Source organism: Panthera uncia, chromosome B1, assembly GCF_023721935.1.
Source record: "Panthera uncia isolate 11264 chromosome B1, Puncia_PCG_1.0, whole genome shotgun sequence".
Lineage (NCBI taxonomy): Eukaryota > Metazoa > Chordata > Mammalia > Carnivora > Felidae > Panthera > Panthera uncia.
The window spans coordinates 96,473,270-96,491,266 of NC_064811.1; the positions used below are offsets into that span (position 1 = coordinate 96,473,270).

A 17,997-nucleotide genomic window follows, 5' to 3' on the forward strand; every position below is an offset into this window, starting at 1 on the left:
TTCAAAATACTTAAACTATAGAAACTTAAATGTCTGATTCAGAAATACATAAAAAGTAAAAACTTGACTGAAATATATATATTGTACTGCTGAGAAACAACACCATTCCTCAAAAGCCTTTTAAGATTAACAGTCATTCTAACAACTAATTTTGGAGTTATATTTTGATAGAATTTGTTTTGAAAAATAACATGTTCCTTCAACAGACTATATATATATATGTCATATATATATATATACATATGTGTATATATGTATATGTGTATATATATATATGCCAGAATTGGGGATACAAAACTGTTTCATAAGGCATTTCTCTCAAGGAGCTTAGGTATAAGTTCTTACGGCTCTTCATCTATAAATCTGGGGTGGCAGAGTATTGGGAATTTAACTGTAATACCATTTTGCCCCTGCAACTAATGATCATTGCTGGAATTCAGTGCATATATAACTTTCAGGTCGTGGCTCAGAAGCTATCTAGGTGGCTTGTTCTCTCTGGAAAACGACAGCCTTCTGGTAAAGGCAGAATATTTCTTAAAAGCTTTTGCAAGAAAATCAAGACAATGGTAAAGTTCATAGTGTTAATAGATTAAGTAATAGCAAAGCCTAGTCAATAGCAGGATGAGATGGAACCTAGGGTGGTAGATAATGACAATTTTAAATAATATATCACATCTTAGCTCTGGTTGATGTCAGGATCCAGAAAATAATGCTGAGAAGACAGATCCATGACCATCTCTACCATAGAGCTTATAACATATGAGCTGCTAGTTATAACCTCAGGCTGGGCTGTACAGAGGATATGTTGTTTGATCAGCCTCAGTCATGCTTTTCTGTGACCATTCTCTCCACTCCATTTCTAGTATATAAAATAGCCTTACTCTTTCAGTCCAGTGTTCTTGTCCTCCTCAGGAGGATAGTCTCTCTTGGGGCAATCAGAGCTCTGTTACCAGACCCAGTACTTGTTTAGAGATCACTAGTCCAGATGTACTCTGACAGAAGTGATGAAGACAGGATACACTGGGAAATCACGAACTGAATTGAGTTAGTGCATATATCTGGAGGTTTAAGCTGTGATATATTAACCCTGGAGTTTTGGAGAATAATTGGACCAAAAAAAAAAAAAAAAAAAAGATGTTTTCTTGAGAAGCAGATGTGAGGCAGAATTTTGTGACTTTGTTCAATTTTTTCCTGGTCTTGGGCCACATTTTATTGCTCAAGTGTCCCTATATATGAAAGCCAGTTATGGTTGCTTTCCCTTCCACCTATAATAAAAGAATCCTAAGTACAAGGAAAATTAAGTGCCCAGAAGAAAGCACCAACACTGTAGATATTCAGCAAGTATTTGTTGAAATGAACAAAATTCCTAGGATTTCTGAGACAAGTGGGAAAATAATCAATAGTTTTGAAGAACAAATAGTACTCATATAATTCAATACTTTCTATAGGGATCATGGATTAATTATAGGAAGAAAGGTTTGGTCTGTTTACTATCAATTTCATCTGATCTTCAGAGATGGCATTCATTTAAAAATAAGTAAAAGTAAGGAAGCTCTAATATAATCATGATGGCAACTTTGCATGAACTTAGAGGAATATCTGGCAGACTCCCTGGTAATAGTTCATATAGACTTGAAACAAACTTTTTATCTCACAAAAGGAAAAAAAAACATATGGAAATAGGTTTGTTTGCTTTTGTTTTTTTAATACTCTAATCTCAGACTTCACCTCACATACCAGACCCCATGGAAAAGACAGTCCCAATTGCACAGTGGCAATTGATCTGGACATGAAATTGTAAGTGCCTCTGATGGCACTACAAGGTTATGTAGGGAAAGCTGATGCCATGGCATGGGGGATCTTCATCTGAGTACAAGGAATTAAATGGGCCTTATGTTATATTTTGGACAAGAGGCTTGCATATGAGCATGTACTAGTCTGCCATAAGATGTATGTTATGAACTGAATTGTGTCCTCCCAAAATTCATATTTGATTGTATTTGGAGACAGGAATTTTAGAGAGGTAATTAAAGTTGAATGAGGTCATAGAGCAGAGCTGGTGCCCTTAGAAGAGATAAGGAACTAAGGGATAGCGCTCTCTCTCTCTCTCTCTCTCTCTCTCTGTGTGTGTGTGTGTGTGTGTGTGTGTGTGTGTGTGTTCACACAGAGTAAAGTCCAGGTGAAAATAAAAAGTAAGAAAGCAGCTGTCTTCAGGCCAGGAAGAGAGGACTCACCAAACACCAACATGGATGCCACTTTGATGGTGGATTTCTAGCCTTCAGAACCATGAAAAACAAATTTTTGTTGTTAAAGGTATGGAGATTTCCCATATACCTTCTTTCTCCACACATGAATAATCTCTCACATTACCAGCATTACTCATCAAATGGTATATTATTATTATTATTTTTTTTTACAAAGTATGAACCTGAATTGACATATAATCATCTAGATGATAATATGAGAGGCTATATTCATGGGTGGCAAAAGGAGGTATAGGGGATATCCCTAGATCTTCTTTTCAATTGTGTTATAAACCTAAAACTTCTCGTCTTTAAAAAATTATTTTATTTTAGAAAACAAGATAACATTGGAATGAAGTCTTTTCTTGTTCTCCTTTTAATATCATTAGCTTTTCTGATATTTCCTAATCCTGTACAATTCTCTGTGACCTTATAAAGTCATTATCAAGTTTTGGGATCCTGGCAATATATGTAACAGAACAGCTGGTATTTGTTTTTTCCCTTTCACTTATCCTCTCAATCTTTCCCCATGAACTTTAAGTTCATTTGCATAGTGCAATGGTATTGCTTGAAATAAATTATCCAAATTTAAAATACAGAGGGTAGCATAATAACATAATAAATTAGTTGTCATAAAAATTATCAAATATGTTTTATCTTCCACCAATTTAAAAGATAAGCTGGAGAAAAGATTGTAAAAAGAAAAAAAAATCCAAAACTAGGACTTAAAATTGAACCTTTTTGAATTTTCAAAGCAATAATAATAAGGGTACGAATACTAAAAAGAAAAAGGCTCATGGTATCTACAAAGAAATCTAAGTCACGTCATACTATGTAAGATCCATTTTCTTGTTAGATCATTCTAATAAAATTAGAAGTAAAGACACTTTAATTGGTCATGTATTAAAAGAGCCAAAGAATGCAAAAGAGAAATCACTACTTGTTTTGCCCATGTACCTTGAGGGGAAAAAGAAAAAATCTAATGACTTAATTTATCATGAGTAAACATTTTTATAGATTTTATAGCAGCTAAATTTTTCCCATGGTGTTTTAAAAATAAAGATGAAATACTGTAAAGAGTCAAATTGCAAATTGTTGTTGTTTTGACCCTTTGCAAGGCCTAAATCTATAAAGGTTCTTCTTACCTAAAAAATATAATATTGAAGGGTCATACAAAAGTGGTTTTATTTTTTTCTTATTTTTTATCTGTATAGGATAAGAAAATCTATATGGTAGGTAAAGGAAACTATGAGTACTTTATCAAATTATCAATACACCATGGGGCCCTGCATTCTGATACAAAAACTTGTGAAGGTACACATGACCTCCACATTGCCTCATCATCTTTCTGAATATTAAAAAGAAAATTTATCAGGATAGTTCCATTTTCCAGTTCTACATGCAAGAAGCATGAAAGTTGCCTCTTCCTCCTAACACCCTAACAACCTCCTAATAAAGTGAAAAAAAAATCAACTCTTATAGGATCCATATGGTAGGGGAGAAGACTGCCCCCATGACTGGGGAGACAGACAAATGAACAGAGGGAGTCACAACTTATAGGAACAGAGACTCAGGAGAGGAAGTCACCCTGGAACCAGTGTCATGATCGTAAATCTGAACTCTAAGTGATTAATTGCTTAAAGCTTGTGCTGACACTTCTGAGAGCTAGAAGTCCAGGGGCACCTAGTCATAAGGAGACCCCATGGTATTATAAGATTTACCCCCAGGAACTCAACCAGACTCCCACAGTAAATATTAGAAAAAATACCCTTTGGCTTCCATCAGAAAGAGGGGGAAATATTTTGAAATATTTTGAAATTTTGAAATATACCATTTTGAAATATACCAGAGCACTCTGTTCTTAACAAGGCCTTGCCCTCAGTAAACACTAGTTAACCAGAGCCTAACATGCTAGGGTATTATCAAAGCCTAACTGACCTAGGAAGGGAAATATTTAGCTTCAGTCCACTCTAGCCATCCTGTCCCACATAAGGAAAAAGAATAAAAAACACTTCAAGAAACACTTGTGAAGTTCACAGAACAGAGGTTCAGGTTTACTAAACGACTGAAGAAATCCCAAGACTATAGAACACTTCCCTTCCTCCCATACCTCACCATTATGTTACTAAACGCCAATTCACAGCAGTTCCTTTTACCCCACCAAATCACATCCTGTCATCAAGAAATGATTACAAGGTATACCAAAGGAAACACACACATACACACACAATTTGAAGACTCACAGCAAGAATCAGAACCAAATGTGACAGTGATGTAGTAACTGTCAGACCAGGAATTTAGAAAAACTACGATTAATAGGCTCCATGATTAAACGGATGTAATGGAAAAAGTGGCTGACATAAGAATAAAAGGAAGATGTAAACAGAGAGATAGAAATCCTAAGAAAGAATAAAAAAAGGAATAGTAGAAAAAAACACTGCAATAACAATGAAGAATGATTTTGATGGGTTTAATGGTACACTGGACATGGCTGAGAAAAGAAAGAATCTCTGAGCTAGAGGATGTATCAGTATAGATCTTCAATACTGAAAAGCAAAGAGAACAAAGATTGAGGGGGAAAATCTTCAGAATTTCTAAGTTTTATGGGACCATGTAGGACAACTACACATAATGGTACATCATACACATAATGAGAATACCAGAAGGAAAAAGAGAAAAAAGGAATTTAAGAAATATTTGAAACAATGGTGGAGAATTTTCCCAATTTAACATGAGACATCAAACCACAGGTCTAGGAAAATCAGAAAACCAAACAGCATAAAATCCAAAAAAATCTATACAAAGGCATATTATTTTCTAACTACACAAAATCAAAGAAAAATAAGAGAGACAGATCCATGGAACAGAGCAGAGAGCTCACTAATAGGCGCCCATGGCGCCTGGGTGGCTCAGTCGGTTGGGCGTCCGACTTCGGCTCAGGTCATGATCTTGTGGTCCGTGGGTTGGAGCCCCGCCTAGGGCTCTGTGCTGACAGCTCAGAGCCTGGAGCCTATTTCAGATTCTATGTCTCCCTCTCTCTCTGACCCTCTCCCGTTCATGCTCTGTCTCTCTCTGTCTCAAAAATAAATAAACGTTAAATAAATAAATAAATAAATAAATAAACCAAATAGGCACCCATAAATACAGCCAACTGATCATTGACAAAAGAGCAAAGGCAATATAATGGAGCAAAAATAGGCTCTTCAATAATTGGTACTGGAACCGTCGTCAGACATCCAAATATCAAGAAAATGAACCTTCATACCCTTCACAAAAATTAACTCACTACGGATTTGATCATAGGCCTAAAACACAAAACTATAAAATTCCTAAAATAAAACACAGGAGAAGATCTAGGTATAACATTTTAGATACAACATCAAAGGCATGACTCATAAAATAATTGATAAGCTTGACTTCATTAAAATTTAAACTTTTATTCTGCAAAAGTCAATAACCAGGGAATGAGAGGCCAGGAAAAGATTGGGAGAAAATATTTGCAAGAGACACCTCTGATAAAGGATCATTAACCAAAATATATGAAGAAATATAAAAAACAAAAACAAAAACAAAACACACCTGAATTAGAACATGGGTCAAAACCTTAACAGACACCTCACCAGAGATTATAGATGGCAAATAAGCATATGAAATAATGATCTACATCCTAGGTTATCAGGGAAGTACAAATTAAGACAATAATTTATCACTCACTATAAACCTATTAGAATGACCAAATCCTGAAAGACTGACAACACCAGATATTGGGGAGAGTGTGGAAGCAATAGAAACTCTACAAATTTTACCATTCTTTGCTGGTGGGAATACAAGAATTTGGCAGTTTCTTACAAAACTAAACATACTCTTATCATATGATCCAGCAAATGCATTCCTTGATAACTCCCAAAGGAGTTGAAAATATACGTCTACACAATAACCTGCACACAGATGTTTATATCAGCTTTATTCACAATTGTCAAAACTTGGAAGCAACAAAGATGTCCTTCAGTAAGTGAATGGATAAATAAACTGTGATACATCCAAGCAATGGATTAGTGCTATTATTCAGCACTAAAAAGAAAGGAGCCATTGACCCATAAAAAGACATGGAGAAACCTTCAGTACATGTTCAGTGATAGAAGCTAAGCTGAATATTTTGCGCATTGTAAAATTTCAACCATGGGACATTCTGGAAAAGGCAAATCTATGGCAGGAGTAAAAAGATCAGTGACTTCCAGGAGTTGTGAGGACGTTGAGTAGGTGATACATAGAGTATTTTTAAGGTAGTAAAACTACTCTGTACAATATGATAGTGGTGGACATAAGTTACATTATACATGTGTCCAAATGCATAGAATGTGCAACACCAAGAGAGAACTATAGTAAGCTATAGACATTGGATGATTATGACTTGTCAATATAGGTTCATCAGTTCTAACAGATGTATCAAATGTGGTAGGGTATGTCATTAATGGGGGAGGCTGTGCATTTGTTGGGGAAGGGTTTGTATGGCCGGTCTGTGTACCTTCCTCTCAAGTCTGTTGTGAACCTAAAACTTCTTTCAAAAAATAAAGCCTTAAAAATACATTTTTATTTTGTCTTTTCTCTGAGAATACCTTTATGTCATCACTTGATTTTTGACATGTAAAGAATGGATATCTTACACTTGTATTAATTTGTTGCTTATATTGGCATTCAGGCAAAGGCTGACATGATCTCATGGTTTTCTGTCCCAGGAGGATGGACTCTGCTAATTATGTACATTTAAAATGCAAAAACATAATGCCACTTTGCCTCTGGCCTTGTTCAGCCTCTGTTTCCTTTACAAATGCTTGTTACAATTTATTAACCATGAGTTGTATCTGAGTAAATGAAACTTTCTTTCCTCCCTTCCATACCTGCACTTACCCAACTCACCAGGCATAAATGTTGCATAAATTTGCAAACCAGCCAATTGGCTTTCAGAGCATGCAATTAAGTTGTAAAGCATTTTCCTGCAGTGCTAAACCCCAAGAGAATCCAACAGCTTCTGTGAATCCAATGCTGAGGTTCATTTTCAAGCCAGGAGCAAAATAACTAAATCATGTTCAGCACCTGTCTTCAGAATGCTGTTTACAGTTATGTTTATTTATTAGTTTTCCATGGTTTAAAGCAATATGTTTACTTCTCTTTCTCCTCTTTGTATATCCCTCTCTTCACTCACACACACACACACACACACACACTTGCTATCACAAAATCAACATGCTACATCAATAAGTGTCAGTTATGATAATTACCAATTGCCTTTATCATTATGTCCTTATATCATTGCTTTAGATAGTATCCCAAAGTGTGTCTTTTGGTATTTATGGCTATTTGTAGTTTCCTTTATGTTACCAAAGCTTGTTTTCTAAGGAATGTCTAACAGGTGAATATTGTTTAATATACAGCCTTAAAGAACTGTTAACATATTTGTAGGTACACACAATACCCTGAATTTCCCCTTTATTTTTAAATTGAAAATTCAGTTATTTAGAACATGAAAATCATATTCGCTTTTGTGCCTCTGTTTTTCCATCTGTAAAGTGGAAGTTGTGAGTTGACCAAATGAAAGGACGTAGGTTGAGAGCTTAGCACAGAATTTGGCATGGAGTAAAGTTTGTACCTCACCCCAAGGTTACAAAAGTGATAGCTGGAATGGCCATGAATCAAACCTGGATCTGACTCAAATCTGAATCCAGATAAAGATGATGAGGATGATGGCGATAATGTTAATGGCGAGTTAATAACTCAATGCCATTATGCTCCAAATCTACTCTATTTTTGGAGACTGGCTAAGCATTAAGGATTTTAAAGATCTTCCTTTTGTGGGGCACCTGGGTGGCTCAGTCATTTAAGCGTCTGACTCTTGGTTTTGGCTCAGGTCATGATCTCACTGGTTTTGTAAGTTCAAGCCCACGTCGGTCTCCATGCTGACAAGGCAGAGTCTGCTTAAGATTCTGTCTCCCTCTCTCTCTGCCCCTCCCCCTCTTGTGCTCTTGCTCTCGCTCTCTCTCTTTCAAAAACAAAGAAACTTAAAAAAAAATTTTAAATCTGCCTTCTGCCTTTGTTACTGTTGGCGACAATGCTTTTGCAATGCCATTTCAGGGCTTTCTCTTACCTGAGAATAGAACATTAAGGCTGTTGTTTAGGTTTCCTACCAGTGATGTCCACTATGATCGAGGTTTGAGCACTGCTATATCCTTATTGACAAATGCAGAAGCTATGTCAACATTTTTTTTATTACTTCACTGCTTATATGATTATGACTTGTGAATTTCAGCTCTCTTTCAAAAATATTTATGACAATATGACATTTGTGAGAAATCCAAGTATGGTTGTTCAGGAACCATTAAATTACACACCAAAAAAATGCACAATTAAGATATAAGAAGGTTGAAACTAATTGGGTCAGTCAAATCATATAAACATTTTAAAATATTTTTTAAATGTTTATTCATTTTTGAGAGAGAGAGAGAGACAGAGCATGAGTGGGATAGGGGTAGAGAGAGAGGGAGACAGAATCTGAAGCAGGCTCCAGGCTCTGAGCCCTCAGCACAAAGCCTGATGTGGGACTCAAACCCATGAAACGCAAGATCATGGCCTGAGCTGAAGTCAGATCCTTAACCGACTGAGCCACCCAGGCGCCCCTTTAATTTTTTAAAGTAAATTTAATAAAATTTAAAATTTTTAAATTTGAGATGTTGACTCATGATAGTTCAGAAAGAACTCATCCAAACAAGAAGTTGAAAAACATCTATTACATAAGTTCATAGTATTTTTGTTTGTTTAAACTGGTCTTGCACTGCAAATTCATAACAGCTTTATGTTGACATAAAAAATCATTGGGAAAAGACTGATTTTGAAATTAACCAGAGTTATAACTTAATTAATACTTTGTTTTCCTTGAAATCTTTATTGGCAGGACGAGCTTATAGTAGTTTGACAATAAGAGCAGTCTCAGAAATCTCCCACATCATGCCTCTGAGCTTCTGAACATGTCTCTATATTTTTCACTCGGTTTTTTGACTGAGAGCATACGAGAATTTTATGAACTGCTAACACTATAATGAGTTCTTTCTCTACTAGCCCTTCAACTAGTAGAAAAGTTAGTGAAGGAGAAGAGAATATTTCTTGTTGTTTGTTTAGATCCCAAGATAAAGTTTATTGGCTAAGAGATAGTGGCTATTTCCATAATTGTCAAAAATTCCCTATCTATATAGCATGATAAAAGTGAAAGGTTGTAGGATTTGACAGGATTGATACATTTGTGTTAGAAAAAATATGTTTGCTATTTATGTTTTCCTTGTGAATATAAATGTAAAATCAAAAATTGGGTCCTCATTTCTTAGAGCATTTTCTTTGAATATCTTTTTAGTTTTTCTTCAGTTTCTTAGCTAGCATACCTCAATTATTTCTATAGTATTTGTTCTGCTTAAATTATCTATAAGAATCCTTGTTAGGTATCTCCAGACTAAAGTCTTTTTTTTTTTTTCTTAATGTTTATTTTTTGAATGAGAGAGAGAGAGAGAGAGAGAGAGAGAGAGAGACAGAGTGTGAGCCAGGGGAGGTGTAGAGAGAGAGGGAAACCCAGAATCTGAAGCAAGCTCCAGGCTCTGAGCTGTCGGCACAGAGCCCGACATGGGGTTCAAACTCGCAAACTGTGAGATCATGACCTGAGCCAAAGTCAGACACTTAAACGACTGAGCCACCCAGACGTCCCATCCAGACTAAGGTCTTAAACTGTGAGATCATCAGTTTATTATATGTCTTATTTTGTTCCAAGACATTTTGCATATGCATACCAGTGAGTTGGTGAGCTTACAATGGAGCTCCTTTCCACTTTATTTCTTATTTTTGAAGTTCCCATTTGTGGATAAGGTCATGTATACAAGTGAGGAGAGCACTGAACTCACACTTTCATTAGGATCTATAGCTGTGTACTATATCAAGCATTAAGAACCTATTCCTGATAATGTCAAAGGATTCATTCCCACCATTCCTGCCCTTTCTGGACTGGGGAAATCTATTTTTGAAGAAAAGGCTTTTGGGGCACCTGGGTGGCTCAGTCAGTTAAGCCTCTGACTTCATCTCAGGTCATGATCTTATAGTTCATGAGTTCAAGCCCCATGCCAGGCTCTGTGCTGACAACTCAGAGCCTGTAGCCTGCTTCAGATTCTGTGTCTCCTTCTCTCTACCCCTCCCCCACTCATGCTCTGTCTCCCTCTCTCTGTCAACAATAAATACACATTAGAAAATAATAATAAAAAGATAAGGCTTTGGAAATAGTCTCTAAAAGATCTTGTCACCCATCTATAGTTTTTTTTTTTCTTTCAAGTTTTTATTTAAATTCAGTTAACTCACATATAGTGTAATATTAGTTTCAGTAGTAGAATTTAGCCAATTCATCATTTACATGCAATAGTCAGGGCTCATCACATATGCTTTCCTTAATCCTCATCACCTATTTAACCCCCCCCCCCCCCCCCCACCTACCTCCAGTCAACCAACCACCAGGTTGTTCTCTATATTTAAGTGTCTATTTCTTTTTAAAAAAAATTTTTAACGTTTATCCATTTTTGAGAGACAGAGAGAGACAGAGCATGAGCAGGGTAGGGCAGAGATGGAGAGAAACACAAAATCCGAATCAGGCTCCAGGCTCTGAGCTGTCAGCACAGAGCCTGACATAAGATCGAACCCACAGACCAGACCACGAGATCATGACCTGAGCCAAAGTCGGACACTTAACCGACTGAGCCACCCAGGCACCCCCACATCTATAGTTTTTCTAATTCTCTCTGGTTTTCTGTGAAATTTTCTCTTTCTTAAGCCACCTCTGGGGATCTTCCTGCATTGTTTTAACCTTCCCTAATTAGTATCTGAATTTTCTACTAACATAGGAAATAACTGATGCAGAGCTAGAGGTTGTCTTTTCTTATAAAATTATTCTAAGTTCCTCTGAATATGTTTGTCTATTTGCCTAGGTTTAGGAAAGTCTATAACAATGACTTTTAACTCATATGATCACAATTTAAAATTAACTCTAAAAATGTTTCCTTTTCTGAAAAGGTTTAATATAAATAAGCAATTGAACTTTGGGCTTTCTACCTGACAAAGAGGGAAATAAGGCTGATCAGAAAGACAGGGAAGCAGGTAGTGGAGGAGCACAGGGTAGAGGAATCATAGAATAAAAGTCATTAGTCTGTTAACATCACCAAGATGGTAACACAGATTGACATAGATTGTCCCTAAGTTCACCCTCCCTCACAAGAGAAACTGATTAAAAAAAAAAAAAAAAAAAAAAAAAAAAAAAGACATCATTGAGAGAATTCTAGAACATGGAGGTGTGGCTGAAGCACCTCCCTGAACCATAGAGACAAGGACAAGGCCAACTGCATTAGAAGAATAAAAGCAGTGGCTACGAATTAACTACATCATCCCTCCCACTGGCCAGAGCAGCACCACACTAAAAAGTCTCCCCTGAGTCTTCCATTTCTCCAGTGGGAAAACAGAGCCCACAGGAACAACAAGCCCTCACCCAGCATTGGGAGTTGCTTTGCTGAAGTCCTTACTCTGATCTTATACTATGAGAATTACAGGGGAATTTGAAGAACCCAACCACTAGGAATGTGACTGTGATGGAGAAGAGGGGAGGGGCTTGCGACAACCAGCACACATATCTTAGAAGATCAAGTTCATACCTACAGTGCTCAAAGTAGTAATCCCAACCAGCAGTTTTGTTCATCTACACAGTCAGAGGAACACTCTGGCCATGGAATGTGTTTGGTGCAGATCTGCCTGATTCAGATATATGATAAAGTTTTAGTCATCAAAACAATATGGCACTGCATAAAATCTGACAAAAGAGCAACAGAACAGAATTGAGAACTCAGAAAGTAACCCAAACATACAGTCCACTAATATTTGACAAGGGAGCCAACACTACTCAATGGAGAAAAAGGTGCTTTCAATAAATAGTGCCACAGAATTGGATTCTCACTTGTAAAAGAATGAAACTGGACCCATTTCTTACACCACTAACAATAATTAGCTGCAATTAAATACTTAAATGTAAGACCTGAAACCATGAAACTCCTGGAAAAAAAATAAAGGAATAGAAAGTCTTTGCCATGGGTCTTAGTAATAATTTTTTTCATAGGACACCTAAACCACAGGCAACAAAAAAAAAAAAAAAGTAAGTAATTGGAACTATATCAAACTAAAAACTATCTGCACAGTAAAGTAAAGCATCAACACACTGAAAAAGTACCAGTGAAATGGGAAAAAAGATATTTGCAAAAATTTATCTGATCAAGGTTCATTTCCAAAATATATAAAGAACTCAAACAATTCAATTGCCAAAAGACAAATAACCTAATTAAAAAATAGGCAAAGGGCCAGATTAGACATTAAAGGACAATACGTACCTTAAAAAGATGCTCACCATCACTAGTCATCAGGGAAATTCAAATTAAATCTGCAAAGAGATATCACTTCACACCTGTTAGAAGAGCCATGATCTGGAAGACAAAAGATAACAAATGCTAGTGTGTATATGGAGAAAAGTGAAACTTTTTGCACTGTTGATGGCACCAGGCACCATGGAAAAAAACATGGAGGATCCTCAAAAACTTCAAAGAATTACCATATTATCCAACAATTCCTCCTCTGGGAATATATCCAAAGAAAGGGAAAACACTAACTTGAAAATATTTTTTTGCACCCACACATTCATAGCAGCATTATTTACAAAAGCCAAAACATGGAGAGAACCTCTGTCTCCATTGATGGATGAAATTGTCTGGTTCCAAGGAAAGGGTCTTGAGTCAGAGTGGGAACCCCTCTGGTCATGACCGGATCTTACAGGGCCCTCCAGGTTTGCTGACTCCTATTTCCACAAGATCAGCACAGGAATAATACACTGATTAGGCAAACCTAAATGTAAAAGAACTATGGGACTCCACTTTCAGTCTTTAATGTTTCAGAGTGGAAGGTCACAGTATAGTTGTAAGTTTGAGTGATCTAGACAAGTTATTTTAGGCAGTTGTTTTCCCTCTGTAAACATGTTCTATTTTTTTTTTAATGTTTATTTATTTCTGAGACAGAGAGAGACAGAGCATGAGTGGGGGAGGGGCAGAGAGAGAGGGAGACACAGAATCTGAAGTGGGCTCCAGGCTCTGAGCTGTCAGCAGAGAGCCCGACGCGGGGCTCAAACTCACGGACCACGAGATTGTGACCTGAGCTGAAGTCGGACGCTCAACCGACTGAGCCACCCAGGCGCCCCTAATATGTTCTATTTTTGAACTCCACTTGTTTTGGGGAAATACCCGGGTCTTCTCTGGCCTGATGTGGACTCCATATTTCCACTTTGGTGGAAAAAAAACATGGCGTCTGCTCCTCTGTCTGAGTTAAGGTTTTGAATTAGGTTGTCCTTCTCTGCCTTCTACTGGCACCTTGCCTCTTCTGTCTTCCCCTCCCCCTGCTCTTTCTGCACCAACTTGGGTGTGGTCTACACAATTGGTTCCTATACCCTCCTCAGTGCCTCAGGCACCATTGGCTCCTCCTTCAATCCTCAAGGTCAAGGAGTAAAATGCACCCCCCTGGACATCTAGGTCTTTTCCAAATAGAATGAATTGCTAAAGCTTTGATTACTGAACATAGGTTTGTGTTTTTAACTTCTTATTGCAGAGAAATTAAGGCTATTTGGACCTATTGGAAAACATGCTTTGTACTTAATTGGTTCATGAATTTACCATCTAAAAAATTCTGGTGTAAACACCTCTCAGTTGGTTACTAAGTCCTTAATTGGAGACTAAGGTTCCCTAAGATTTAAAATTCTGCTAAGTGTACTTAAAACAGATGTAAATAAGGAAAGCAACCCTGTATGTAGGAAAGTAGAAGGTATGTAAAAAGATATAAGAAATGGAAATACATTTTTGTTGAGGGTAGAAGAAGGTAATTTTGTCCTAAATGAGACTGGTTATTTGGAGAGAAATGGCTTTGGGACAAAGTTTGAAGGCAAAGGAATGTTGTAAAAGGTTCATGAAAGGAAATCTCTGAAAAGGGATATTATGTGTGTTCAGGATGGACTAAGGTTGAGATGAATGGAATTTTAAAAGTACACTGGTATAAAGTTGAAATTCTGCTTTTCTCTCTGCTCAAATGACAAAGTTTTCTTGGACTATTGATCTGCTCTTGACAAGACAATGCAAACAAAGGTTTGTCTTCCAGGAAAACCAAAGTTTTAGGTTTCATCTTTATCAGGTCTTTGATTACTTAGTTAAAACTTCTCAATGTTAGGGGCCCCTGGGTGGCTCAGTCAGTTAATCGTCTGACTTCGGCTCAGGTCATGATCTCATGGCTTGTGAGTTTCAGCCCCGTGTTGGACTCTGTGCTGACAGCTCGGAGCCTGGAGCCTGCTTCAGATTCTGTGTCTCCCCCTCTCTCTCTGCCCCTCCCCTGCTCATACTCTGTCTCTCTCTCTCAAAAAATAAATAAACATTTAAAAAAAAATTTTTTTAAACGTCTCAATGTTAAAGGAGCTAGGTTTTGGTAACAACTATATAATGCTATACATTCACCTTTAGGATCTTTTATTGCCACCTTGGTTGAATAAATAAAGTTTTAATATTTGTAGTAATCTGTAATCCTATTTAGGATGCACTTATAACTTCCTAAGGTTTTGACAAACTTCCCAGGATTTAAATGGTAAATGAAGTCTTTTTGACCAATTAGGCCCTTTTATCTGGGATGCTAAGTTACTTGGAAAACCACTGTTGTACAACGGTAAACCTTAGGTTGTACTGCATAAGTAAATGCTGTAACTGCCCAAATATATATGCAATTCCTAAAGTTTGAATGTTTTGGTATAAGGTCATCACTTAATATTCTGATTACTCGAAGTGTTATGTGTTGCAGAAATAACCGAATTTCTTTGTCAACTGCATCATAATGAACTCTCATCAGATCTTTAACAATGTCCATTTCTGAGATTTTGTCATTTATAATTGTTCTTATTCTTTCACAAAATGTGTTTCTTCTTCAAGGAAATTTATAAAGAGGACTTTGGGGACAAATACAGGTATTTGACATCTTTAAGATTAATACTAAAATAGGTAAGAATTTCCAGAACTAAAAAGCTTTATTCGAATTGAACAAGAATTAGGAACATGGGATTAAATGAACTGAGGAATATTATAGTTTTGTGATTCTTGTTGAAAATATTGTTGGTTCTCTAATGTTTGCTCTTCTAGATTAAGGACACTTTCTCTTAAGATATCTATCATATACAGAAATGGCATAAAGTATTTATTTGTAAACTAAAGCATTTATCTTTTCTCTCTACATAACTCCCCTGATATTCAAAAACTCTCAGTGAGTATTCTTTCTTTAATGGCAACTACAATTGTTTGCATAAGTTCAATAAGAATCTGTTCATCTTGTAACAGGTCACCATTGGAAATACTGGTTATTTTACCAAGGTTTTGACTGGAATGTCACATTTGAGAGTGACATTCATAGACTCAGATATGGCCAGACAGCTTTAAGGAACTAAGGTTGGCTTTATGAAACATGGAGCCATAAAGTCCCTTAGAAATGTTGGCCTCATACCTTGCTTACAGAGTTCCCAGCAGCCTCACCAAGTGATTAAAGGTCACTTCCTGGCAGGTGCAGGAACCTCAGGATATCTTGGGGACCTCATGAAGAGGAATTCGTCCAGTTCTACAGGTATTGCATGCCTGTCTGATGGAAAGTATTTGGCTTGGCTTCTGGCCTGGAGAGGCTACTAAAAGTTTCCTTATAAAAGGTTCCAGCAAAGCAAACTTTAAAAGATCCTCATGATCAATCACTATTCTTGTTGAGCTTATGTAAATAATTGGGCCAGGTTTGTTAAGACTGGACTTTTTCTACAAATGCATTGGTCTCAATTTGGCTATCTCTGGAAAGGGGGGTTTTTAGAGAGAACAACTATGTTTCAATAATGCACCATTATGGATGTTAAATTCTAGTTATGATTGCCTTTAAATGTTTGTTGTTTGCCTAAACTGGACAACTTGAGATAAACTTCAGAAAACTGTCATAGTATTTCATATATAGGCAATCTTCTATGCTTGTTTTACTATGGGGATAATAATAAGACCTCATGGGCATATGATTATTTAAACAACTGGAAAACAGGATGGATCTCTAAATATGTAAACCATATCTTCCCTAAACCTGATCTGACAGTTACCAGAAACCCGCCCCTTTTGAAAACTTGGAGGTGGACTTTACAGATATACAACCAAATAGAGGATTCAGTTTCAGGTATCAACCCATGGGTCCCTCACTCCAGAGCTAAGAAGGCCAACTCAGAGGAACCCTCAAACTGGTGAAGTGATCCAGATCCAGTCAACCCGCTTAAACTGACCCTCAAAAAGACACTGGCCCCTGAGACCTCCAACCCTCCTCCAGCCACACCCTGGAAGCTGGCTGGTCTCTGCATGGCAGAAGCTTGAGGAATCAACACGTGAACCGAGCCCAGGGGGTTGGATGCAACTCTGCCAGCCCTTGCCCCTTAACTGGTGTCACAGCCCTGATCTTACTTCTTTCTGGTGGGCTGACAAAGATTGCACCAACAAGCTGGACATGGGACAAAAGATGCATGCTGGGTCTCAGATACCTCCTCTGGAAGGGAGGATTATTAAGTATTGCCTGTATATTATGATAACCTCTCTCACCCTCACAACTGCCACTTACCCACTTTGCCCCCAGGATTGTTATATGACAATAAGGGGTTCAAGGGCATTCAGCCCCTTCACCTCACTCTGCAAAGATTGCTACAAGGAAAAAACACCCACTCTCTGTCAGTCACCCAGTGCCCCAAGGACTAAGTATTGGGCCATAGAGAAAACCGAAAATATCCGGAACCCATGTTACAACAAGGGCCTCCAGAAAGGGAAGTGAGCTTGCTACACTTACCTTCTTCAATGAGGGATCTCAGACAGGGGAGGGGTGCAAGACAGGTCCCTTCAAAAAGCTATAAAGGATACCCAGGATAGGGTAATACAAGCCATTAAGGCAACCACTCCCCTGGCAGCCTACCAAGGTTTGAACCTTTCAGCCCTCAATCATATGCTTACCAATTCCCCACTCCAGCGTTGGGCCAACACTACTCTACAAGTCCTCCATAAAATAGATAATCACACCCAAACCTGCTGGATATGTTTGCCCTTCAGCCAGAGGGCTTACTTAGCCACTCCCATCTCTTTGACCTAGGAGGCTCCTGAAAATCTCGAAACCAACACCTCTGTCTTAAGTGACCCTGGCCACTGGGATCTGTCTCACAAATGCCGACAATCTAATCTGTACAGTCCCTGAAGGTATGAACAGTACCTCTCTATGCAGAAGAAATATAACCTTAAAAAGGAATACAACCCTACATTCAATCCCTGGGGTGTTCTACCTGTGTTCTAATTTGGCCTACCGGTGATGCTTAGAGGCCAACTGGACTCAGATATGTTATCCATCTTCCTAACCCCAGAGATATCCGTATACACTGAAGATCAGTTCCTAACAGCCTTTAGCCCCAAGTCCAGGGTTAAACTGGCAATCCTGCTACCCATTCGGATAGGAGCAGGAATTGTGACAGGAATAAGAACTGGAATAGGCAGCATAGGTTCATCCATAGGACTATACCATAGACTATTTCAAGAGCTAAATGAAGACATGGAACGGGTGGCAGATTCTCTGG

At 37.7% G+C, this 17,997-nt stretch overlaps 1 pseudogene; it reads right to left on the reverse strand.

Annotated features, from left to right (window-relative positions):
• Positions 1-12,775, reverse strand: part of LOC125923051 (60S ribosomal protein L12-like) — a 79,675-nt pseudogene extending 66,900 nt beyond the window's left edge.
• Positions 12,776-17,997: the final 5,222 nt, after the last annotated feature.